Genomic DNA, 19,478 nt, shown 5'->3' with positions numbered 1-19,478 from the left:
TTTTAATAAAAGCGATTACAAATTCGTGAAATGATAGACGATGCAATACAATTGATATTTCAAATATACGTGAAGTTATTCCAAAAACTGAATTTATTTTCAATTCGCCCAATACAAAGAATTATGTATTGTCGTCGCCGCCTCGTTAGCGCAGTAGGCAGTGCGTCAGTCTCATAATCTGAAGGTCGTGAGTTCGATCCTCACACGAGGCAGTATTTATGATTCATAATTCAAACAGTTATGTTTGAAATATAAATTTTACAATTATAACCAATTAATTATATTGATTATGCTAATATAGACGTTTGAAATGTCTTCCAAAAATATTTCAATTTTAATAAAAGCGATTACAAATTCGTGAAATGATAGACGATGCAATACAATTGATATTTCATATGTACGTGAAGTTATTCCAAAAACTGAATATATTTTAAATTCGCCCAATACAAAGAATTATGTATTGTCGTCGCCGCCTCGTTAGCGCAGTAGGCAGTGCGTCAGTCTCATAATCTGAAGGTCGTGAGTTCGATCCTCACACGAGGCAGTAATTATGATTCACAATTCAAACAGTGCTGTTTGAAATATAATTTTTACAATTATAACCAATTAAATATATTCATAATGCTAATATAGACGTTTTAAATGTCTTCCAAAAATATTTCAATGTTAATATAAGCGATTACAAATTCGTGAAATGAAACACGATGCAAAACAAGTGATATTTCAAATATACCTGAAGTTATTCGAAAAACTGAATTTATTTTCAATTCTCCCAATACAAAGAATTATTATTGTCGTCGCCGCCTCGTTAGCGCAGTAGGCAGCGTGTCAGTCTCATAATCTGAAGGTCGTGAGTTCGATCCTCACACGAGGCAGTAATTATGATTCACAATTCAAACAGTGATGTTTGAAATATAATTTTTACAATTATAACCAATTAAATATATTGATTATGCTAATATAGACGTTTGAAATGTCTTCCAAAAGTATTTCAATTTTAATAAAAGCGATTACAAATTCGTGAAATGAAACACGATGCAAAACAATTGATATTTCAAATATACCTGAAGTTATTCGAAAAACTGACTTTATTTCAAATTCGCTCAATACAAAGAATTGTTATTGTCATCGCCGCCTCGTTAGCGCAGTAGGCAGCGCGTCAGTCTCATAATCTGAAGGTCGTGAGTTCGAACCTCACACGAGGCAGTAATTATGATTCACAATTCAAACAGTGGTGTTTGAAATATAATTTTGTAAATTATAACCAATTAAATATTTCATAATGCTCATATAGACGTTTGAAATGTCTTCCAAAAATATTTCAATTTTAATAAAAGCGATTACAATTTCGTGAAATGATAGACGATGCAATACAATTTATATTTCAAATATACGTGAAGTTATTCGAAAAACTGAATTTATTTTCAATTCTCTCAATACAAAGAATTATTATTGTCGTCGCCGACTCGTTAGCGCAGTAGGCAGCGCGTCAGTCTCATAATCTGAAGGTCGTGAGTTCGATCCTCACACGAGGCAGTAATTATGATTCACAATTCAAACAGTGATGTTTGAAATATAATTTTTACAAATATAACCAATTAAATATATTCATAATGCTAATATAGACGTTTTAAATGTCTTCCAAAAATATTTCAATTTTAATATAAGCGATTACAAATTCGTGAAATGAAACACGATGCAAAACAATTGATATTTCAAATATACCTGAAGTTATTCAAAAAACTGAATTTATTTAAAATTCGCTCAATACAAAGAGTTGTTCTTGTCATCGCCGCCTCGTTAGCGCAGTAGGCAGCGCGTCAGTCTCATAATCTAAAGGTCGTGAGTTCGATTCTCACATGAGGCAGTAATTATGATTCACAATTCAAACACTGATGTTTGAAATATAATTTTTACAATTATAACCAATTAAATATATTGATTATGCTAATATAGACGTTTGAAATGTCTTCCAAAAATATTTGAATTTTAATAAAAGCGATTACAAATTCGTGAAATGATAGACGATGCAATTCAATTGATATTTCAAATATACGTGAAGTTATTCCAAAAACTGAATATATTTTAAATTCGCCCAATACAAAGAATTACGTATTGTCGTCGCCGCCTCGTTAGCGCAGTAGGCAGCGCGTCAGTCTCATAATCTGAAGGTCGTGAGTTCGATCCTCACACGAGGCAGTAATTATGATTCACAATTCAAACAGTGCTGTTTGAAATATAATTTTTACAATTATAACCAATTAAATATATTCATAATGCTAATATAGACGTTTGAAATGTCTTCCAAAAATATTTCAATTTTAATAAAAGCGATTACAAATTCGTGAAATGAAACACGATGCAAAACAATTGATATTTCAAATATACCTGAAGTTATTCGAAAAACTGAATTTATTTCAAATTCGCTCAATACAAAGAATTGTTATTGTCATCGCCGCCTCGTTAGCGCAGTAGGCAGCGCGTCAGTCTCATAATCTGAAGGTCGTGAGTTCGATCCTCACACGAGGCAGTAATTATGATTCACAATTCAAACAGTGGTGTTTGAAATATAATTTTTACAATTATAACCAATTAAATATATTCATAATGCTTATATAGACGTTTGAAATGTCTTCCAAAAATATTTCAATTTTAATAAAAGCGATTACAAATTCGTGAAATGATAGACGATGCAATACAATTGATATTTCAAATATACATGAAGTTATTCGAAAAACTGAATTTATTTCAAATTCGCTCAATACAAACAATTTTTATTGTCATCGCCGTCTCGTTAGCACAGTAGGCAGCGCGTCAGTCTCATAATCTGAATGTCGTGAGTTCGATCCTCACACGAGGCAGTAATTATGATTCACAATTCAAACACTGATGTTTGAAATATAATTTTTACAATTATAACCAATTAAATATATTGATTATGCTAATATAGACGTTTGAAATGTCTTCCAAAAATATTTGAATTTTAATAAAAGCGATTACAAATTCGTGAAATGATAGACGATGCAATTAAATTGATATTTCAAATATACGTGAAGTTATTCCAAAAACTGAATATATTTTAAATTCGCCCAATACAAAGAATTACGTATTGTCGTCGCCGCCTCGTTAGCGCAGTAGGCAGCGCGTCAGTCTCATAATCTGAAGGTCGTGAGTTCGATCCTCACACGAGGCAGTAATTATGATTCACAATTCAAACAGTGCTGTTTGAAATATAATTTTTACAATTATAACCAATTAAATATATTCATAATGCTAATATAGACGTTTTAAATGTCTTCCAAAAATATTTCAATGTTAATATAAGCGATTACAAATTCGTGAAATGAAACACGATGCAAAACAATTGATATTTCAAATATACCTGAAGTTATTCGAAAAACTGAATTTATTTTAAATTCTCCCAATACAAAGAATTATTATTGTCGTCGCCGCCTCATTAGCGCAGTAGGCAGCGCGTCAGTCTCATAATCTGAAGGTCGTGAGTTCGAACCTCACACGAGGCAGTAATTATGATTCACAATTCAAACAGTGGTGTTTGAAATATAATTTTGTAAATTATAACCAATTAAATATTTCATAATGCTCATATAGACGTTTGAAATGTCTTCCAAAAATATTTCAATTTTAATAAAAGCGATTACAATTTCGTGAAATGATAGACGATGCAATACAATTTATATTTCAAATATACGTGAAGTTATTCGAAAAACTGAATTTATTTTCAATTCTCTTAATACAAAGAATTATTATTGTCGTCGCCGACTCGTTAGCGCAGTAGGCAGCGCGTCAGTCTCATAATCTGAAGGTCGTGAGTTCGATCCTCACACGAGGCAGTAATTATGATTCACAATTCAAACAGTGATGTTTGAAATATAATTTTTACAAATATAACCAATTAAATATATTCATAATGCTAATATAGACGTTTTAAATGTCTTCCAAAAATATTTCAATTTTAATATAAGCGATTACAAATTCGTGAAATGAAAAACGATGCAAAACAATTGATATTTCAAATATACCTGAAGTTATTCAAAAAACTGAATTTATTTCAAATTCGCTCAATACAAAGAATTGTTCATGTCATCGCCGCCTCGTTAGCGCAGTAGGCAGCGCGTCAGTCTCATAATCTAAAGGTCGTGAGTTCGATTCTCACATGAGGCAGTAATTATGATTCACAATTCAAACAGTGATGTTTGAAATATAAATTTTACAATTATAACCAATTAAATATATTGATTATGCTAACATAGACGTTTGAAATGTCTTCCAAAAATATTTCAATTTTAATAAAATCGATTACAAATTCGTGAAATGATAGACGATGCAATACAATTAATATTTCAAATATACGTGAAGTTATTCGAAAAACTGAATTTATTTTCAATTCGCCCAATACAAAGAATTATGTATTGTCGTCGCCGCCTCGTTAGCGCAGTAGGCAGCGCGTCAGTCTCATAATCCCAAGGTCGTGAGTTTGATCCTCACACGAGGCAGTAATTATGATTCACAATTCAAACACTGATGTTTGAAATATAATTTTTACAATTATAACCAATTAAATATATTGATTATGCTAATATAGACGTTTGAAATGTCTTCCAAAAATATTTCAATTTTAATAAAAGCGATTACAAATTCGTGAAATGAAACACGATGCAAAACAATTGATAATTCAAATATACCTGAAGTTATTCGAAAAACTGACTTTATTTCAAATTCGCTCAATACAAAGAATTGTTATTGTCATCGCCGCCTCGTTAGCGCAGTAGGCAGCGCGTCAGTCTCATAATCTGAAGGTCGTGAGTTCGATCCTCACACGAGGCAGTAATTATGATTCACAATCCAAACAGTGGTGTTTGAAATATAATTGTGTAAATTATAACCAATTAAATATTTCATAATGCTAATATAGACGTTTGAAATGTCTTCCAAAAATATTTCAATTTTAATAAAAGCGATTACAAATTCGTGAAATGATAGACGATGCAATACAATTGATATTTCAAATATACGTGAAGTTATTCCAAAAACTGAATATATTTTAAATTCGCCCAATACAAAGAATTACGTATTGTCGTCGCCGCCTCGTTCGCGCAGTAGGCAGCGCGTCAGTCTCATAATCTGAAGGTCGTGAGTTCGATCCTCACACGAGGCAGTAATTATGATTCACAATTCAAACAGCGATGTTTGAAATATAAATTTTACAATTATAACCAATTAAATATATTGATTATGCTAATATAGACGTTTGAAATGTCTTCCAAAAATATTTCAATTTTAATAAAAGCGATTACAAATTCGTGAAATGATAGACGATGCAATACAATTGATATTTCAAATATACGTGAAGTTATTCCAAAAACTGAATTTATTTTCAATTCGCCCAATACAAAGAATTATGTATTGTCGTCGCCGCCTCGTTAGCGCAGTAGGCAGTGCGTCAGTCTCATAATCTGAAGGTCGTGAGTTCGATCCTCACACGAGGCAGTAATTATGATTCATAATTCAAACAGTTATGTTTGAAATATAAATTTTACAATTATAACCAATTAAATATATTGATTATGCTAATATAGACGTTTGAAATGTCTTCCAAAAATATTTCAATTTTAATAAAAGCGATTACAAATTCGTGAAATGATAGACGATGCAATACAATTGATATTTCATATGGACGTGAAGTTATTCCAAAAACTGAATATATTTTAAATTCGCCCAATACAAAGAATTATGTATTGTCGTCGCCGCCTCGTTAGCGCAGTAGGCAGTGCGTCAGTCTCATAATCTGAAGGTCGTGAGTTCGATCCTCACACAAGGCAGTAATTATGATTCACAATTCAAACAGTGCTGTTTGAAATAAATTTTTTACAATTATAAACAATTAAATATATTCATAATGCTAATATAGACGTTTTAAATGTCTTCCAAAAATATTTCAATTTTAATAAAAGCGATTACAAATTCGTGAAATGATAGACGATGCAATACAATTGATATTTCAAATATACCTGAAGTTATTCGAAAAACTGAATTTATTTCAAATTCGCTCAATACAAAGAATTGTTATTGTCATCGCCGCCTCGTTAGCGCAGTAGGCAGCGCGTCAGTCTCATAATCTGAAGGTCGTGAGTTCGATCCTCACACGAGGCAGTAATTATGATTCACAATTCAAACAGTGCTGTTTGAAATATAATTTTTACAATTATAACCAATTAAATATATTCATAATGCTAATATAGACGTTTGAAATGTCTTCCAAAAATATTTCAATTTTAATAAAAGCGATTACAAATTCGTGAAATGAAACACGATGCAAAACAATTGATATTTCAAATATACCTGAAGTTATTCGAAAAACTGAATTTATTTCAAATTCGCTCAATACAAAGAATTGTTATTCTCATCGCCTTCTCGTTAGCGCAGTAGGCAGCGCGTCAGTCTCATAATCTGAAGGTCGTGAGTTCGATCCTCACACGAGGCAGTAATTATGATTCACAATTCAAACAGTGATGTTTGAAATATAAATTTTACAATTATAACCAATTAAATATATTGATTATGCTAATATAGACGTTTGAAATGTCTTCCAAAAATATTTCAATTTTAATAAAAGCGATTACAAATTCGTGAAACGATAGACGATGCAATACAATTGATATTTCAAATATACGTGAAGTTATTCCAAAAACTGAATATATTTTAAATTCGCCCAATACAAAGAATTATGTATTGTCGTCGCCGCCTCGTTAGCGCAGTAGGCAGCGCGTCAGTCTCATAATCTGAAGGTCGTGAGTTCGATCCTCACATGAGGCAGTAATTATGATTCACAATTCAAACAGTGATGTTTGAAATATAATTTTTACAATTATAACCAATTAAATATATTCATAATGCTAATATAGACGTTTTAAATGTCTTCCAAAAATATTTCAATTTTAATATAAGCGATTACAAATTCGTGAAATGAAATACGATGCAAAACAATTGATATTTCAAATATACCTGAAGTTATTCGAAAAACTGCATTTATTTCAAATTCGCTCAATACAAAGAATTTTTATTGTCATCGCCGCATCGTTAGCGCAGTAGGCAGCGCGTCAGTCTCATAATCTGAAGGTCGTGAGTTCGATCCTCACACGAGGCAGTAATTATGATTCGCAATTCAAACAGTGATGTTTGAAATATAATTTTTTACAATTATAACCAATTAAATATATTCATAATGCTAATATAGACGTTTTAAATGTCTTCCAAAAATATTTCAATTTTAATATAAGCGATTACAAATTCGTGAAATGAAACACGATGCAAAACAATTGATATTTCAAATATACCTGAAGTTATTCGAAAAACTGAATTTATTTCAAATTCGCTCAATACAAAGAATTGTTATTGTCATCGCCGCCTTGTTTGTGCAGTAGGCAGCGCGTCAGTCTCATAATCTGAAGGTCGTGAGTTCGATCCTCACACGAGGCAGTAATTATGATTCACAATTTAAACAGTGATGTTTGAAATATGATTTTGTAAATTATAACCAATTAAATATATTCATAATGCTAATATAGACGTTTGAAATGTCTTCCAAAAATATTTCAATTTTAATAAAAGCGATTACAAATTCGTGAAATGATAGACGATGCAATGCAATTGATATTTCAAATATACGTGAAGTTATTCGAAAAACTGAATTTATTTTAAATTCGCCCAATACAAAGAATTATGTATTGTCGTCGCCGCCTCGTTAGCGCATTAGGCAGTGCGTCAGTCTCATAATCTCAAGGTCGTGAGTTCGATCCTCACACGAGGCAGTAATTATGATTCACAATTCAAACAGTGCTGTTTGAAATATAATTTTTACAATTATAACCAATTAAATATATTCATAATGCTAATATAGACGTTTTAAATGTCTTCCAAAAATATTTCAATTTTAATGTAAGCGATTACAAATTCGTGAAATGAAACACGATGCAAAACAATTGATATTTCAAATATACCTGAAGTTATTCGAAAAACTGAATTTATTTCAAATTCGCTCAATACAAAGAATTGTTATTGTCATCGCCGCCTCGTTAGCGCAGTAGGCAGCGCGTCAGTCTCATAATCTGAAGGTCGTGAGTTCGATCCCCACACGAGGAAGTAATTATGATTCACAATTCAAACAGTGCTGTTTGAAATATAATTTTTACAATTATAACCAATTAAATATATTCATAATGCAAATATAGACGTTTTAAATGTCTTCCAAAAATATTTCAATTTTAATATAAGCGATTACAAATTCGTGAAATGAAACACGATGCAAAACAATTGATATTTCAAATATACGTGAAGTTATTCGAAAAACTGAATTTATTTTCAATTCGCCCAATACAAAGAAGTATGTATTGTCGTCGCCGCCTCGTTAGCGCAGTAGGCAGCGCGTCAGTCTCATAATCTGAAGGTCGTGAGTTCGAGCTTCACACAAGGCAGTAATTATGATTCACAATTCAAACAGTGATGTTTGAAATATAATTTTTACAATTATAACCAATTAAATATATTCATAATGCTAATATAGACGTTTGAAATGTCTTCCAAATATATTTCAATTTTAATAAAAGCGATTACAAATTCGTGAAATGAAACACGATGCAAAACAATTGTTATTTCAAATATACCAGAAGTTATTCGAAAAACTGAATTTATTTCAAATTCGCTCAATACAAAGAATTGTTATTGTCATCGCTGCCTCGTTAGCGCAGTAGGCAGTGCGTCAGGCCCATAATCTGAAGGTCGTGAGTTCGATCCTCACACGAGGCAGTAATTATTATTCACAATTTAAACAGTGATGTTTGAAATATAATTTTGTAAATTATAACCAATTAAATATATTCATAATGCTAATATAGACGTTTGAAATGTCTTCCAAAAATATTTCAATTTTAATAAAAGCGATTACAAATTCGTGAAATGATAGACGATGCAATACAATTGATATTTCAAATATACGTGAAGTTATTCGAAAAACTGAATTTATTTTCAATTCTCCCAATACCAAGAATTGTTATTGTTATCGCCGCCTCGTTAGCGCAGTAGGCAGCGCGTCAGTCTCATAATCTGAAGGTCGTGAGTTCGATCCTCACACGAGGTAGAAATTACGATTCATAATTCAAACAGTGGTGTTTGAAATATAATTTTTACAATTATAACCAATTAAATATATTCATAATGCTAATATAGACGTTTGAAATGTCTTCCAAAAATATTTCAATTTTAATAAAAGCGATTACAAATTCGTGAAATGATAGACGATGCAATACAATTGATATTTCAAATATACGTGAAGTTATTCCAAAAACTGAATATATTTTAAATTCGCCCAATACAAAGAATTATATATTGTCGTCGCCGCCTCGTTAGCGCAGTAGGCAGCGCGTCAGTCTCATAATCTGAAGGTAGTGAGTTCGATCCTCGCACGAGGCAGTAATTATGATTCATAATTCAAACACTGATGTTTGAAATATAATTTTTACAATTATAACCAATTAAATATATTGATTATGCTAATATAGACGTTTGAAATGTCTTCCAAAAATATTTCAATTTTAATATAAGCGATTACAAATTCGTGAAATGATAGACGATGTAATACAATTGATATTTCAAATATACGTGAAGTTATTCCAAAAACTGAATATATTTTAAATTCGCCCAATACAAAGAATTATGTATTGTCGTCGCCGCCTCGTTAGCGCAGTAGGCAGCGCGTCAGTCTCATAATCTGAAGGTCGTGAGTTCGATCCTCACACGAGGCAGTTATTATGATTTACAATTCAAACAGTGCTGTTTGAAATATAATTTTTACAATTATAACCAATTAAATATATTCATAATGCTAATATAGACGTTTTAAATGTCTTCCAAAAATATTTCAATTTTAATATAAGCGATTACAAATTCGTGAAATGAAACACGATGCAATACAATTGATATTTAAAATATACATGAAGTTATTCGAAAAACTGAATTTATTTTCAATTCGCCCAATAAAAAGAATTATGTATTGTCGTCGCCGCTTCGTTATCGCAGTAGGCAGCGCGTCAGTCTCATAATCTGAAGGTCGTGAATTCGATCCTCACACGAGGCAGTTATTATGATTCACAATTCAAACAGTGCTGTTTGAAATATAATTTTTACAATTATAACCAATTAAATATATTCATAATGCTAATATAGACGTTTTAAATGTCTTCCAAAAATATTTCAATTTTAATATAAGCGATTACAAATTCGTGAAATGAAACACGATGCAAAACAATTGATATTTCAAATATACCTGAAGTTATTCGAAAAACTGAATTTATTTCAAATTCGCTCAATACAAAGAATTGTAATTGTCGTCGCCGCCTCGTTAGCGCAGTAGGCAGCGTGTCAGTATCATAATCTGAAGGTCGTGAGTTCGATCCTCACACGAGGCAGTAATTATGATTCACAATTCAAACACTGATGTTTGAAATATAATTTTTACAATTATAACCAATTAAATATATTCATAATGCTAATATAGACGTTTGAAATGTCTTCCAAAAATATTTCAATTTTAATATAAGCGATTACAAATTCGTGAAATGAAACACGATGCAAAACAATTGATATTTCAAATATACCTGAAGTTATTCGAAAAACTGAATTTATTTTCAATTCGCCCAATACAAAGAAGTATGTATTGTCGTCGCCGCCTCGTTAGCGCAGTAGGCAGCGCGTCAGTGTCATAATCTGAAGGTCATGAGTTCGATCCTCACACGAGGCAGTAATTATGATTCACAATTCAAACAGTGGTGTTTGAAATATAATTTTTACAATTATAACCAATTAAATATATTCATAATGCTAATATAGACGTTTGAAATGTCTTCCAAAAATATTTCAATTTTAATGTAAGCGATTACAAATTCGTGAAATGAAACACGATGCAAAACAATTGATATTTCAAATATACCTGAAGTTATTCGAAAAACTGAATTTATTTCAAATTCGCTCAATACAAAGAATTGTTATTGTCATCGCCGCCTCGTTAGCGCAGTAGGCAGCGCGTCAGTCTCATAATCTGAAGGTCGTGAGTTCGATCCTCACACGAGGCATTAATTATGATTCACAATTCAAACAGTGCTGTTTGAAATATAATTTTTACAATTATAACCAATTAAATATATTCATAATGCTAATATAGACGTTTGAAATGTCTTCCAAAAATATTTCAATTTTAATAAAAGCGATTACAAATTCGTGAAATGAAACACGATGCAAAACAATTGATATTTCAAATATACCTGAAGTTATTCGAAAAACTGAATTTATTTCAAATTCGCTCAATACAAAGAATTGTTATTGTCATCGCCTCCTCGTTAGCGCAGTAGGCAGCACGTCAGTCTCATAATCTGAAGGTCGTGAGTTCGATCCTCACACGAGGCAGTAATTATGATTCACAATTCAAACAGTGATGTTTGAAATATAAATTTTACAATTATAACCAATTAAATATATTGATTATGCTAATATAGACGTTTGAAATGTCTTCCAAAAATATTTCAATTTTAATAAAAGCGATTACAAATTCGTGAAATGATAGACGATGCAATACAATTGATATTTCAAATATACGTGAAGTTATTCCAAAAACTGAATATATTTTAAATTCGCCCAATACAAAGAATTATCTATTGTCGTCGCCGCCTCGTTAGCGCAGTAGGCAGTGCGTCAGTCTCATAATCTGAAGGTCGTGAGTTCGATCCTCACACGAGGCAGTAATTATGATTCACAATTCAAACAGTGCTGTTTGAAATATAATTTTTAAAATTATAACCAATTAAATATATTCATAATGCTAATATAGACGTTTTAAATGTCTTCCAAAAATATTTCAATTTTAATGTAAGCGATTACAAATTCGTGAAATGATAGACGATGCAATACAATTGATATTTCAAATATACGTGAAGTTATTCCAAAAACTGAATATATTTTAAATTCGCCCAATACAAAGAATTTTGTATTGTCGTCGCCGCCTCGTTAGCGCAGTAGGCAGCGCGTCAGTCTCATAATCTGAAGGTAGTGAGTTCGATCGTCACACGAGGCAGTAATTATGATTCACAATTCAAACAGTGCTGTTTGAAATATAATTTTTACAATTACAACCAATTAAATATATTCATAATGCTAATATAGACGTTTGAAATGTCTTCCAAAAATATTTCAATTTTAATAAAAGCGATTACAAATTCGTGAAATGATAGACGATGCAATACAATTGATATTTCAAATATACGTGAAGTTATTCGAAAAACTGAATTTATTTCAAATTCGCTCAATACAAAGAATTGTTATTGTCATCGCCGCCTTGTTAGCTCAGTAGGCAGCGCGTTAGTCTCATAATCTGAAGGTCGTGAGTTCGATCCTCACTCGAGGCAGTAATTATGATTCACAATTCAAACAGTGATGTGTGAAATATAATTTTTACAATTATAACCAATTAAATATATTCATAATGCTAATATAGACGTTTGAAATGTCTTGCAAAAATATTTCAATTTTAATAAAAGCGATTACAAATTCGTGAAATGAAATACGATGCAAAACAATTGATATTTCAAATATACCTGAAGTTATTCGAAAAACTGAATTTATTTCAAATTCGCTCAATACAAAGAATTGTTATTGACATCGCCGCCTCGTTAGCGCAGTAGGCAGCGCGTCAGTCTCATAATCTGAATGTCGTGAGTTCGATCCTCACACGAGGCAGTAATTATGATTCACAATTCAAATACTAATGTTCGAAATATAATTTTTACAATTATAACCAATTAAATATATTGATTATGCTAATATAGACGTTTGAAATGTCTTCCAAAAATATTTCAATTTTAATAAAAGCGATTACAAATTCGTGAAATGATAGACGATGCAATACAATTGATATTTCAAATATACGTGAAGTTATTCGAAAAACTGAATTTATTTCAAATTCGCTCAATACAAAGAATTGTTATTGTCATCGCCGCCTTGTTTGCGCAGTAGGCAGCGCGTCAGTCTCATAATCTGAAGGTCGTGAGTTCGATCCTCACACGAGGCAGTAATTATGATTCACAATTTAAACAGTGATGTTTGAAATATGATTTTGTAAATTATAACCAATTAAATATATTCATAATGCTAATATAGACGTTTGAAATGTCTTCCAAAAATATTTCAATTTTAATAAAAGCGATTACAAATTCGTGAAATGATAGACGATGCAATACAATTGATATTTCAAATATACGTGAAGTTATTCGAAAAACTGAATTTATTTCAAATTCGCTCAATACAAAGAATTGTTATTGTCATCGCCGCCTCGTTAGCGCAGTAGGCAGCGCGTCAGTATCATAATCTGAAGGTCGTGAGTTCAATCCTCACACGAGGTAGTAATTATGATTCACAATTCAAACAGTGATGTTTGAAATATAATTTTTACAATTATAACCAATTAAATATATTCATAATGCTAATATAGACGTTTGAAATGTCTTCCAAAAATATTTCAATTTTAATATAAGCGATTACAAATTCGTGAAATGAAACACGATGCAAAACAATTGATATTTCAAATATACCTGAAGTTATTCGAAAAACTGAATTTATTTCAAATTCGCTCAATACAAAGAATTGTTATTGTCATCGCCGCCTCGTTAGCGCAGTAGGCAGCGCGTCAGTCTCATAATCTGAAGGTCGTGAGTTCGATCCTCACACGAGGCATTAATTATGATTCACAATTCAAACACTAATGTTTGAAATATAATTTTTACAATTATAACCAATTAAATATGTTGATTATGCTAATATAGACGTTTGAAATGTCTTCCAAAAATATTTCAATTTTCATAAAAGCGATTACAAATTCGTGAAATGATAGACGATGCAATACAATTGATATTTCAAATATACGTGAAGTTATTCCAAAATCTGAATATATTTTAAATTCGCTCAATACAAAGAATTGTTATTGTCATCGCCGCCTTGTTTGCGCAGTAGGCAGCGCGTCAGTCTCATAATCTGAAGGTCGTGAGTTCGATCCTCACACGAGGCAGTAATTATGATTCACAATTTAAACAGTGATGTTTGAAATATGATTTTGTAAATTATAACCAATTAAATATATTCATAATGCTAATATAGACGTTTGAAATGTCTTCCAAAAATATTTCAATTTTAATAAAAGCGATTACAAATTCGTGAAATGATAGACGATGCAATACAATTGATATTTCAAATATACGTGAAGTTATTCGAAAAACTGAATTTATTTCAAATTCGCTCAATACAAAGAATTGTTATTGCCATCGAAGCCTCGTTAGCGCAGTAGGCAGCGCGTCAGTCTCATAATCTGAAGGTCGTGAGTTCGATCCTCACACGAGGTAGTAATTATGATTCACAATTCAAACAGTGATGTTTGAAATATAATTTTTACAATTATAACCAATTAAATATATTCATAATGCTAATATAGACGTTTGAAATGTCTTCCAAAAATATTTCAATTTTAATATAAGCGATTACAAATTCGTGAAATGAAACACGATGCAAAACAATTGATATTTCAAATATACCTGAAGTTATTCGAAAAACTGAATTTATTTCAAATTCGCTCAATACAAAGAATTGTTATTGTCATCGCCGCCTCGTTAGCGCAGTAGGCAGCCCGTCAGTCTCATAATCTGAAGGTCGTGAGTTCGATCCTCACACGAGGCAGTAATTATGATTCACAATTCAAACACTAATGTTTGAAATATAATTTTTACAATTATAACCAATTAAATATGTTGATTATGCTAATATAGACGTTTGAAATGTCTTCCAAAAATATTTCAATTTTAATAAAAGCGATTACAAATTCGTGAAATGATAGACGATGCAATACAATTGATATTTCAAATATACGTGAAGTTATTCCAAAAACTGAATATATTTTAAATTCACCCAATACAAAGAATTATGTATTATCGTCGCCGCCTCGTTATCGCAGTAGGCAGCGCGTTAGTCTCATAATCTGAAGGTCGTGCGTTCGATCCTCACACGAGGCAGTAATTATGATTCACAATTCAAACAGTGATGTTTGAAATATAATTTTTACAATTATAACCAATTAAATATATTCATAATGCTAATATAGACGTTTGAAATGTCTTCCAAAAATATTTCAATTTTAATATAAGCGATTACAAATTCGTGAAATGAAACACGATGCAAAACAATTGATATTTCAAATATACCTGAAGTTATTCGAAAAACTGAATTTATTTCAAATTCGCTCAATACAAAGAATTGTTATTGTCATCGCCGCCTCGTTAGCGCAGTAGGCAGCGCGTTAGTCTCATAATCTGAAGGTCGTGAGTTCGATCCTCACACGAGGCAGTAATTATGATTCACAATTCAAATACTAATGTTCGAAATATAATTTTTACAATTATAACCAATTAAATATATTGATTATGCTAATATAGACGTTTGAAATGTCTTCCAAAAATATTTCAATTTTAATAAAAGCGATTACAAATTCGTGAAATGATAGACGATGCAATACAATTGATATTTCAAATATACGTGAAGTTATTCGAAAAACTGAATTTATTTCAAATTCGCTCAATACAAAGAATTGTTATTGTCATCGCCGCCTTGTTTGCGCAGTAGGCAACGCGTCAGTCTCATAATCTGAAGGTCGTGAGTTCGATCCTCACACGAGGCAGTAATTATGATTCACAATTTAAACAGTGATGTTTGAAATATGATTTTGTAAATTATAACCAATTAAATATATTCATAATGCTAATATAGACGTTTGAAATGTCTTCCAAAAATATTTCAATTTTAATAAAAGCGATTACAAATTCGTGAAATGATAGACGATGCAATACAATTGATATTTCAAATATACGTGAAGTTATTCGAAAAACTGAATTTATTTCAAATTCGCTCAATACAAAGAATTGTTATTGTCATCGCCGCCTCGTTAGCGCAGTAGGCAGCGCGTCAGTCTCATAATCTGAAGGTCGTGAGTTCAATCCTCACACGAGGTAGTAATTATGATTCACAATTCAAACAGTGATGTTTGAAATATAATTTTTACAATTATAACCAATTAAATATATTCATAATGCTAATATAGACGTTTGAAATGTCTTCCAAAAATATTTCAATTTTAATATAAGCGATTACAAATTCGTGAAATGAAACACGATGCAAAACAATTGATATTTCAAATATACCTGAAGTTATTCGAAAAACTGAATTTATTTCAAATTCGCTCAATACAAAGAATTGTTATTGTCATCGCCGCCTCGTTAGCGCAGTAGGCAGCGCGTCAGTCTCATAATCTGAAGGTCGTGAGTTCGATCCTCACACGAGGCATTAATTATGATTCACAATTCAAACACTAATGTTTGAAATATAATTTTTACAATTATAACCAATTAAATATGTTGATTATGCTAATATAGACGTTTGAAATGTCTTCCAAAAATATTTCAATTTTCATAAAAGCGATTACAAATTCGTGAAATGATAGACGATGCAATACAATTGATATTTCAAATATACGTGAAGTTATTCCAAAAACTGAATATATTTTAAATTCGCTCAATACAAAGAATTGTTATTGTCATCGCCGCCTTGTTTGCGCAGTAGGCAGCGCGTCAGTCTCATAATCTGAAGGTCGTGAGTTCGATCCTCACACGAGGCAGTAATTATGATTCACAATTTAAACAGTGATGTTTGAAATATGATTTTGTAAATTATAACCAATTAAATATATTCATAATGCTAATATAGACGTTTGAAATGTCTTCCAAAAATATTTCAATTTTAATAAAAGCGATTACAAATTCGTGAAATGATAGACGATGCAATACAATTGATATTTCAAATATACGTGAAGTTATTCGAAAAACTGAATTTATTTCAAATTCGCTCAATACAATTAATTGTTATTGCCATCGAAGCCTCGTTAGCGCAGTAGGCAGCGCGTCAGTCTCATAATCTGAAGGTCGTGAGTTCGATCCTCACACGAGGTAGTAATTATGATTCACAATTCAAACAGTGATGTTTGAAATATAATTTTTACAATTATAACCAATTAAATATATTCATAATGCTAATATAGACGTTTGAAATGTCTTCCAAAAATATTTCAATTTTAATATAAGCGATTACAAATTCGTGAAATGAAACACGATGCAAAACAATTGATATTTCAAATATACCTGAAGTTATTCGAAAAACTGAATTTATTTCAAATTCGCTCAATACAAAGAGTTGTTATTGTCATCGCCGCCTCGTTAGCGCAGTAGGCAGCCCGTCAGTCTCATAATCTGAAGGTCGTGAGTTCGATCCTCACACGAGGCAGTAATTATGATTCACAATTCAAGCACTAATGTTTGAAATATAATTTTTACAATTATAACCAATTAAATATGTTGATTATGCTAATATAGACGTTTGAAATGTCTTCCAAAAATATTTCAATTTTAATAAAAGCGATTACAAATTCGTGAAATGATAGACGATGCAATACAATTGATATTTCAAATATACGTGAAGTTATTCCAAAAACTGAATATATTTTAAATTCGCCCAATACAAAGAATTATGTATTGTCGTCGCCGCTTCGTTATCGCAGTAGGCAGCGCGTCAGTCTCATAATCTGAAGGTCGTGAGTTCGATCCTCACACGAGGCAGTAATTATGATTCACAATTCATACAGTGCTGTTTGAAATATAATTTTTACAATTATAACCAATTAAATATATTCATAATGCTAATATAGACGTTTTAAATGTCTTCCAAAAATATTTCAATTTTAATATAAGCGATTACAAATTCGTGAAATGAAATACGATGCAAAGCAATTGATATTTCAAATATACCTGAAGTTATTCGAAAAACTGAATTTATTTCAAATTCGCTCAATACAAAGAATTGTTATTGTCATCGCCGCCTCGTTAGCGCAGTAGGCAGCGCGTCAGTCTCATAATCTGAAGGTCGTGAGTTCGATCCTCACATGAGGCAGTTATTATGATTCACAATTCAAACAGTGATGTTTGAAATATAATTTTTACAATTATAACCAATTAAATATATTCATAATGCTAATATAGACGTTTTAAATGTCTTCCAAAAATATTTCAATTTTAATATAAGCGATTACAAATTCGTGAAATGAAACACGATGCAAAACAATTGATATTTCAAATATACGTGAAGTTATTCCAAAAACTGAATATATTTTAAATTCGCTCAATACAAAGAATTGTTATTGTCATCGCCGCCTTGTTTGCGCAGTAGGCAGCGCGTCAGTCTCATAATCTGAAGGTCGTGAGTTCGATCCTCACACGAGGCAGTAATTATGATTCACAATTTAAACAGTGATGTTTGAAATATGATTTTGTAAATTATAACCTATTAAATATATTCATAATGCTAATATAGACGTTTGAAATGTCTTCCAAAAATATTTCAATTTTAATAAAAGCGATTACAAATTCGTGAAATGATAGACGATGCAATACAATTGATATTTCAAATATACGTGAAGTTATTCCAAAAACTGAATTTATTTCAAATTCGCTCAATACAAAGAATTGTTATTGCCATCGAAGCCTCGTTAGCGCAGTAGGCAGCGCGTCAGTCTCATAATCTGAAGGTCGTGAGTTCGATCCTCACACGAGGTAGTAATTATGATTCACAATTCAAACAGTGATGTTTGAAATATAATTTTTACAATTATAACCAATTAAATATATTCATAATGCTAATATAGACGTTTGAAATGTCTTCCAAAAATATTTCAATTTTAATATAAGCGATTACAAATTCGTGAAATGAAACACGATGCAAAACAATTGATATTTCAAATATACCTGAAGTTATTCGAAAAACTGAATTTATTTCAAATTCGCTCAATACAAAGAGTTGTTATTGTCATCGCCGCCTCGTTAGCGCAGTAGGCAGCCCGTCAGTCTCATAATCTGAAGGTCGTGAGTTCGATCCTCACACGAGGCAGTAATTATGATTCACAATTCAAACACTAATGTTTGAAATATAATTTTTACAATTATAACCAATTAAATATGTTGATTATGCTAATATAGACGTTTGAAATGTCTTCCAAAAATATTTCAATTTTAATAAAAGCGATTACAAATTCGTGAAATGATAGACGATGCAATACAATTGATATTTCAAATATACGTGAAGTTATTCCAAAAACTGAATATATTTTAAATTCGCCCAATACAAAGAATTATGTATTGTCGTCGCCGCCTCGTTATCGCAGTAGGCAGCGCGTCAGTCTCATAATCTGAAGGTCGTGAGTTCGATCCTCACACGAGGCAGTAATTATGATTCACAATTCATACAGTGCTGTTTGAAATATAATTTTTACA

General features: G+C 31.2%; 49 non-coding genes across 49 annotated transcripts; all 49 read left to right on the top strand.

Moving 5' to 3' along the window:
- The first annotated feature begins 139 nt into the window (after positions 1 to 139).
- TRNAM-CAU (transfer RNA methionine (anticodon CAU)) lies at positions 140 to 212 on the top strand. Its single transcript has one exon. It is a non-coding gene; the product is annotated as a tRNA-Met (tRNA).
- A 259-nt stretch (positions 213 to 471) lies between these two features.
- On the top strand, positions 472 to 544 carry TRNAM-CAU (transfer RNA methionine (anticodon CAU)). Its single transcript has one exon. It is a non-coding gene; the product is annotated as a tRNA-Met (tRNA).
- A 258-nt stretch (positions 545 to 802) lies between these two features.
- On the top strand, positions 803 to 875 carry TRNAM-CAU (transfer RNA methionine (anticodon CAU)). Its single transcript has one exon. It is a non-coding gene; the product is annotated as a tRNA-Met (tRNA).
- Positions 876 to 1,133: 258 nt separating this feature from the next.
- On the top strand, positions 1,134 to 1,206 carry TRNAM-CAU (transfer RNA methionine (anticodon CAU)). The gene has a single exon. It is a non-coding gene; the product is annotated as a tRNA-Met (tRNA).
- Positions 1,207 to 1,463: 257 nt separating this feature from the next.
- Positions 1,464 to 1,536, top strand: TRNAM-CAU (transfer RNA methionine (anticodon CAU)). The gene has a single exon. It is a non-coding gene; the product is annotated as a tRNA-Met (tRNA).
- A 258-nt stretch (positions 1,537 to 1,794) lies between these two features.
- Positions 1,795 to 1,867, top strand: TRNAM-CAU (transfer RNA methionine (anticodon CAU)). The gene has a single exon. It is a non-coding gene; the product is annotated as a tRNA-Met (tRNA).
- Positions 1,868 to 2,126: 259 nt separating this feature from the next.
- On the top strand, positions 2,127 to 2,199 carry TRNAM-CAU (transfer RNA methionine (anticodon CAU)). Its single transcript has one exon. It is a non-coding gene; the product is annotated as a tRNA-Met (tRNA).
- A 258-nt stretch (positions 2,200 to 2,457) lies between these two features.
- TRNAM-CAU (transfer RNA methionine (anticodon CAU)) lies at positions 2,458 to 2,530 on the top strand. Its single transcript has one exon. It is a non-coding gene; the product is annotated as a tRNA-Met (tRNA).
- A 590-nt stretch (positions 2,531 to 3,120) lies between these two features.
- TRNAM-CAU (transfer RNA methionine (anticodon CAU)) lies at positions 3,121 to 3,193 on the top strand. Its single transcript has one exon. It is a non-coding gene; the product is annotated as a tRNA-Met (tRNA).
- A 258-nt stretch (positions 3,194 to 3,451) lies between these two features.
- On the top strand, positions 3,452 to 3,524 carry TRNAM-CAU (transfer RNA methionine (anticodon CAU)). Its single transcript has one exon. It is a non-coding gene; the product is annotated as a tRNA-Met (tRNA).
- A 257-nt stretch (positions 3,525 to 3,781) lies between these two features.
- On the top strand, positions 3,782 to 3,854 carry TRNAM-CAU (transfer RNA methionine (anticodon CAU)). The gene has a single exon. It is a non-coding gene; the product is annotated as a tRNA-Met (tRNA).
- A 258-nt stretch (positions 3,855 to 4,112) lies between these two features.
- On the top strand, positions 4,113 to 4,185 carry TRNAM-CAU (transfer RNA methionine (anticodon CAU)). The gene has a single exon. It is a non-coding gene; the product is annotated as a tRNA-Met (tRNA).
- A 590-nt stretch (positions 4,186 to 4,775) lies between these two features.
- Positions 4,776 to 4,848, top strand: TRNAM-CAU (transfer RNA methionine (anticodon CAU)). Its single transcript has one exon. It is a non-coding gene; the product is annotated as a tRNA-Met (tRNA).
- Positions 4,849 to 5,106: 258 nt separating this feature from the next.
- Positions 5,107 to 5,179, top strand: TRNAM-CAU (transfer RNA methionine (anticodon CAU)). Its single transcript has one exon. It is a non-coding gene; the product is annotated as a tRNA-Met (tRNA).
- Positions 5,180 to 5,438: 259 nt separating this feature from the next.
- On the top strand, positions 5,439 to 5,511 carry TRNAM-CAU (transfer RNA methionine (anticodon CAU)). The gene has a single exon. It is a non-coding gene; the product is annotated as a tRNA-Met (tRNA).
- Positions 5,512 to 5,770: 259 nt separating this feature from the next.
- TRNAM-CAU (transfer RNA methionine (anticodon CAU)) lies at positions 5,771 to 5,843 on the top strand. Its single transcript has one exon. It is a non-coding gene; the product is annotated as a tRNA-Met (tRNA).
- A 258-nt stretch (positions 5,844 to 6,101) lies between these two features.
- TRNAM-CAU (transfer RNA methionine (anticodon CAU)) lies at positions 6,102 to 6,174 on the top strand. Its single transcript has one exon. It is a non-coding gene; the product is annotated as a tRNA-Met (tRNA).
- Positions 6,175 to 6,429: 255 nt separating this feature from the next.
- On the top strand, positions 6,430 to 6,505 carry TRNAM-CAU (transfer RNA methionine (anticodon CAU)). The gene has a single exon. It is a non-coding gene; the product is annotated as a tRNA-Met (tRNA).
- A 259-nt stretch (positions 6,506 to 6,764) lies between these two features.
- On the top strand, positions 6,765 to 6,837 carry TRNAM-CAU (transfer RNA methionine (anticodon CAU)). The gene has a single exon. It is a non-coding gene; the product is annotated as a tRNA-Met (tRNA).
- A 258-nt stretch (positions 6,838 to 7,095) lies between these two features.
- On the top strand, positions 7,096 to 7,168 carry TRNAM-CAU (transfer RNA methionine (anticodon CAU)). The gene has a single exon. It is a non-coding gene; the product is annotated as a tRNA-Met (tRNA).
- A 922-nt stretch (positions 7,169 to 8,090) lies between these two features.
- TRNAM-CAU (transfer RNA methionine (anticodon CAU)) lies at positions 8,091 to 8,163 on the top strand. Its single transcript has one exon. It is a non-coding gene; the product is annotated as a tRNA-Met (tRNA).
- Positions 8,164 to 8,753: 590 nt separating this feature from the next.
- On the top strand, positions 8,754 to 8,826 carry TRNAM-CAU (transfer RNA methionine (anticodon CAU)). Its single transcript has one exon. It is a non-coding gene; the product is annotated as a tRNA-Met (tRNA).
- Positions 8,827 to 9,084: 258 nt separating this feature from the next.
- On the top strand, positions 9,085 to 9,157 carry TRNAM-CAU (transfer RNA methionine (anticodon CAU)). Its single transcript has one exon. It is a non-coding gene; the product is annotated as a tRNA-Met (tRNA).
- Positions 9,158 to 9,416: 259 nt separating this feature from the next.
- TRNAM-CAU (transfer RNA methionine (anticodon CAU)) lies at positions 9,417 to 9,489 on the top strand. Its single transcript has one exon. It is a non-coding gene; the product is annotated as a tRNA-Met (tRNA).
- Positions 9,490 to 9,748: 259 nt separating this feature from the next.
- Positions 9,749 to 9,821, top strand: TRNAM-CAU (transfer RNA methionine (anticodon CAU)). Its single transcript has one exon. It is a non-coding gene; the product is annotated as a tRNA-Met (tRNA).
- Positions 9,822 to 10,411: 590 nt separating this feature from the next.
- On the top strand, positions 10,412 to 10,484 carry TRNAM-CAU (transfer RNA methionine (anticodon CAU)). The gene has a single exon. It is a non-coding gene; the product is annotated as a tRNA-Met (tRNA).
- A 259-nt stretch (positions 10,485 to 10,743) lies between these two features.
- On the top strand, positions 10,744 to 10,816 carry TRNAM-CAU (transfer RNA methionine (anticodon CAU)). Its single transcript has one exon. It is a non-coding gene; the product is annotated as a tRNA-Met (tRNA).
- A 258-nt stretch (positions 10,817 to 11,074) lies between these two features.
- Positions 11,075 to 11,147, top strand: TRNAM-CAU (transfer RNA methionine (anticodon CAU)). Its single transcript has one exon. It is a non-coding gene; the product is annotated as a tRNA-Met (tRNA).
- A 590-nt stretch (positions 11,148 to 11,737) lies between these two features.
- TRNAM-CAU (transfer RNA methionine (anticodon CAU)) lies at positions 11,738 to 11,810 on the top strand. The gene has a single exon. It is a non-coding gene; the product is annotated as a tRNA-Met (tRNA).
- A 921-nt stretch (positions 11,811 to 12,731) lies between these two features.
- Positions 12,732 to 12,804, top strand: TRNAM-CAU (transfer RNA methionine (anticodon CAU)). Its single transcript has one exon. It is a non-coding gene; the product is annotated as a tRNA-Met (tRNA).
- Positions 12,805 to 13,062: 258 nt separating this feature from the next.
- TRNAM-CAU (transfer RNA methionine (anticodon CAU)) lies at positions 13,063 to 13,135 on the top strand. Its single transcript has one exon. It is a non-coding gene; the product is annotated as a tRNA-Met (tRNA).
- A 258-nt stretch (positions 13,136 to 13,393) lies between these two features.
- TRNAM-CAU (transfer RNA methionine (anticodon CAU)) lies at positions 13,394 to 13,466 on the top strand. Its single transcript has one exon. It is a non-coding gene; the product is annotated as a tRNA-Met (tRNA).
- A 258-nt stretch (positions 13,467 to 13,724) lies between these two features.
- On the top strand, positions 13,725 to 13,797 carry TRNAM-CAU (transfer RNA methionine (anticodon CAU)). Its single transcript has one exon. It is a non-coding gene; the product is annotated as a tRNA-Met (tRNA).
- A 258-nt stretch (positions 13,798 to 14,055) lies between these two features.
- Positions 14,056 to 14,128, top strand: TRNAM-CAU (transfer RNA methionine (anticodon CAU)). Its single transcript has one exon. It is a non-coding gene; the product is annotated as a tRNA-Met (tRNA).
- A 258-nt stretch (positions 14,129 to 14,386) lies between these two features.
- TRNAM-CAU (transfer RNA methionine (anticodon CAU)) lies at positions 14,387 to 14,459 on the top strand. Its single transcript has one exon. It is a non-coding gene; the product is annotated as a tRNA-Met (tRNA).
- Positions 14,460 to 14,717: 258 nt separating this feature from the next.
- Positions 14,718 to 14,790, top strand: TRNAM-CAU (transfer RNA methionine (anticodon CAU)). Its single transcript has one exon. It is a non-coding gene; the product is annotated as a tRNA-Met (tRNA).
- Positions 14,791 to 15,380: 590 nt separating this feature from the next.
- Positions 15,381 to 15,453, top strand: TRNAM-CAU (transfer RNA methionine (anticodon CAU)). The gene has a single exon. It is a non-coding gene; the product is annotated as a tRNA-Met (tRNA).
- A 258-nt stretch (positions 15,454 to 15,711) lies between these two features.
- Positions 15,712 to 15,784, top strand: TRNAM-CAU (transfer RNA methionine (anticodon CAU)). Its single transcript has one exon. It is a non-coding gene; the product is annotated as a tRNA-Met (tRNA).
- Positions 15,785 to 16,042: 258 nt separating this feature from the next.
- On the top strand, positions 16,043 to 16,115 carry TRNAM-CAU (transfer RNA methionine (anticodon CAU)). The gene has a single exon. It is a non-coding gene; the product is annotated as a tRNA-Met (tRNA).
- A 258-nt stretch (positions 16,116 to 16,373) lies between these two features.
- TRNAM-CAU (transfer RNA methionine (anticodon CAU)) lies at positions 16,374 to 16,446 on the top strand. Its single transcript has one exon. It is a non-coding gene; the product is annotated as a tRNA-Met (tRNA).
- Positions 16,447 to 16,704: 258 nt separating this feature from the next.
- TRNAM-CAU (transfer RNA methionine (anticodon CAU)) lies at positions 16,705 to 16,777 on the top strand. Its single transcript has one exon. It is a non-coding gene; the product is annotated as a tRNA-Met (tRNA).
- A 258-nt stretch (positions 16,778 to 17,035) lies between these two features.
- TRNAM-CAU (transfer RNA methionine (anticodon CAU)) lies at positions 17,036 to 17,108 on the top strand. The gene has a single exon. It is a non-coding gene; the product is annotated as a tRNA-Met (tRNA).
- A 258-nt stretch (positions 17,109 to 17,366) lies between these two features.
- Positions 17,367 to 17,439, top strand: TRNAM-CAU (transfer RNA methionine (anticodon CAU)). The gene has a single exon. It is a non-coding gene; the product is annotated as a tRNA-Met (tRNA).
- Positions 17,440 to 17,698: 259 nt separating this feature from the next.
- TRNAM-CAU (transfer RNA methionine (anticodon CAU)) lies at positions 17,699 to 17,771 on the top strand. The gene has a single exon. It is a non-coding gene; the product is annotated as a tRNA-Met (tRNA).
- Positions 17,772 to 18,029: 258 nt separating this feature from the next.
- Positions 18,030 to 18,102, top strand: TRNAM-CAU (transfer RNA methionine (anticodon CAU)). The gene has a single exon. It is a non-coding gene; the product is annotated as a tRNA-Met (tRNA).
- Positions 18,103 to 18,360: 258 nt separating this feature from the next.
- On the top strand, positions 18,361 to 18,433 carry TRNAM-CAU (transfer RNA methionine (anticodon CAU)). Its single transcript has one exon. It is a non-coding gene; the product is annotated as a tRNA-Met (tRNA).
- Positions 18,434 to 18,691: 258 nt separating this feature from the next.
- TRNAM-CAU (transfer RNA methionine (anticodon CAU)) lies at positions 18,692 to 18,764 on the top strand. Its single transcript has one exon. It is a non-coding gene; the product is annotated as a tRNA-Met (tRNA).
- Positions 18,765 to 19,022: 258 nt separating this feature from the next.
- On the top strand, positions 19,023 to 19,095 carry TRNAM-CAU (transfer RNA methionine (anticodon CAU)). The gene has a single exon. It is a non-coding gene; the product is annotated as a tRNA-Met (tRNA).
- A 259-nt stretch (positions 19,096 to 19,354) lies between these two features.
- On the top strand, positions 19,355 to 19,427 carry TRNAM-CAU (transfer RNA methionine (anticodon CAU)). Its single transcript has one exon. It is a non-coding gene; the product is annotated as a tRNA-Met (tRNA).
- Positions 19,428 to 19,478: the final 51 nt, after the last annotated feature.

This window comes from Saccoglossus kowalevskii, chromosome 11 (genome assembly GCF_978046115.1).
Source record: "Saccoglossus kowalevskii chromosome 11, keSacKowa6.1, whole genome shotgun sequence".
Lineage (NCBI taxonomy): Eukaryota > Metazoa > Hemichordata > Enteropneusta > Harrimaniidae > Saccoglossus > Saccoglossus kowalevskii.
The sequence above is the reverse complement of the archived record's forward strand: the minus strand, read 5'-3'. Positions and strand labels throughout refer to the sequence as shown.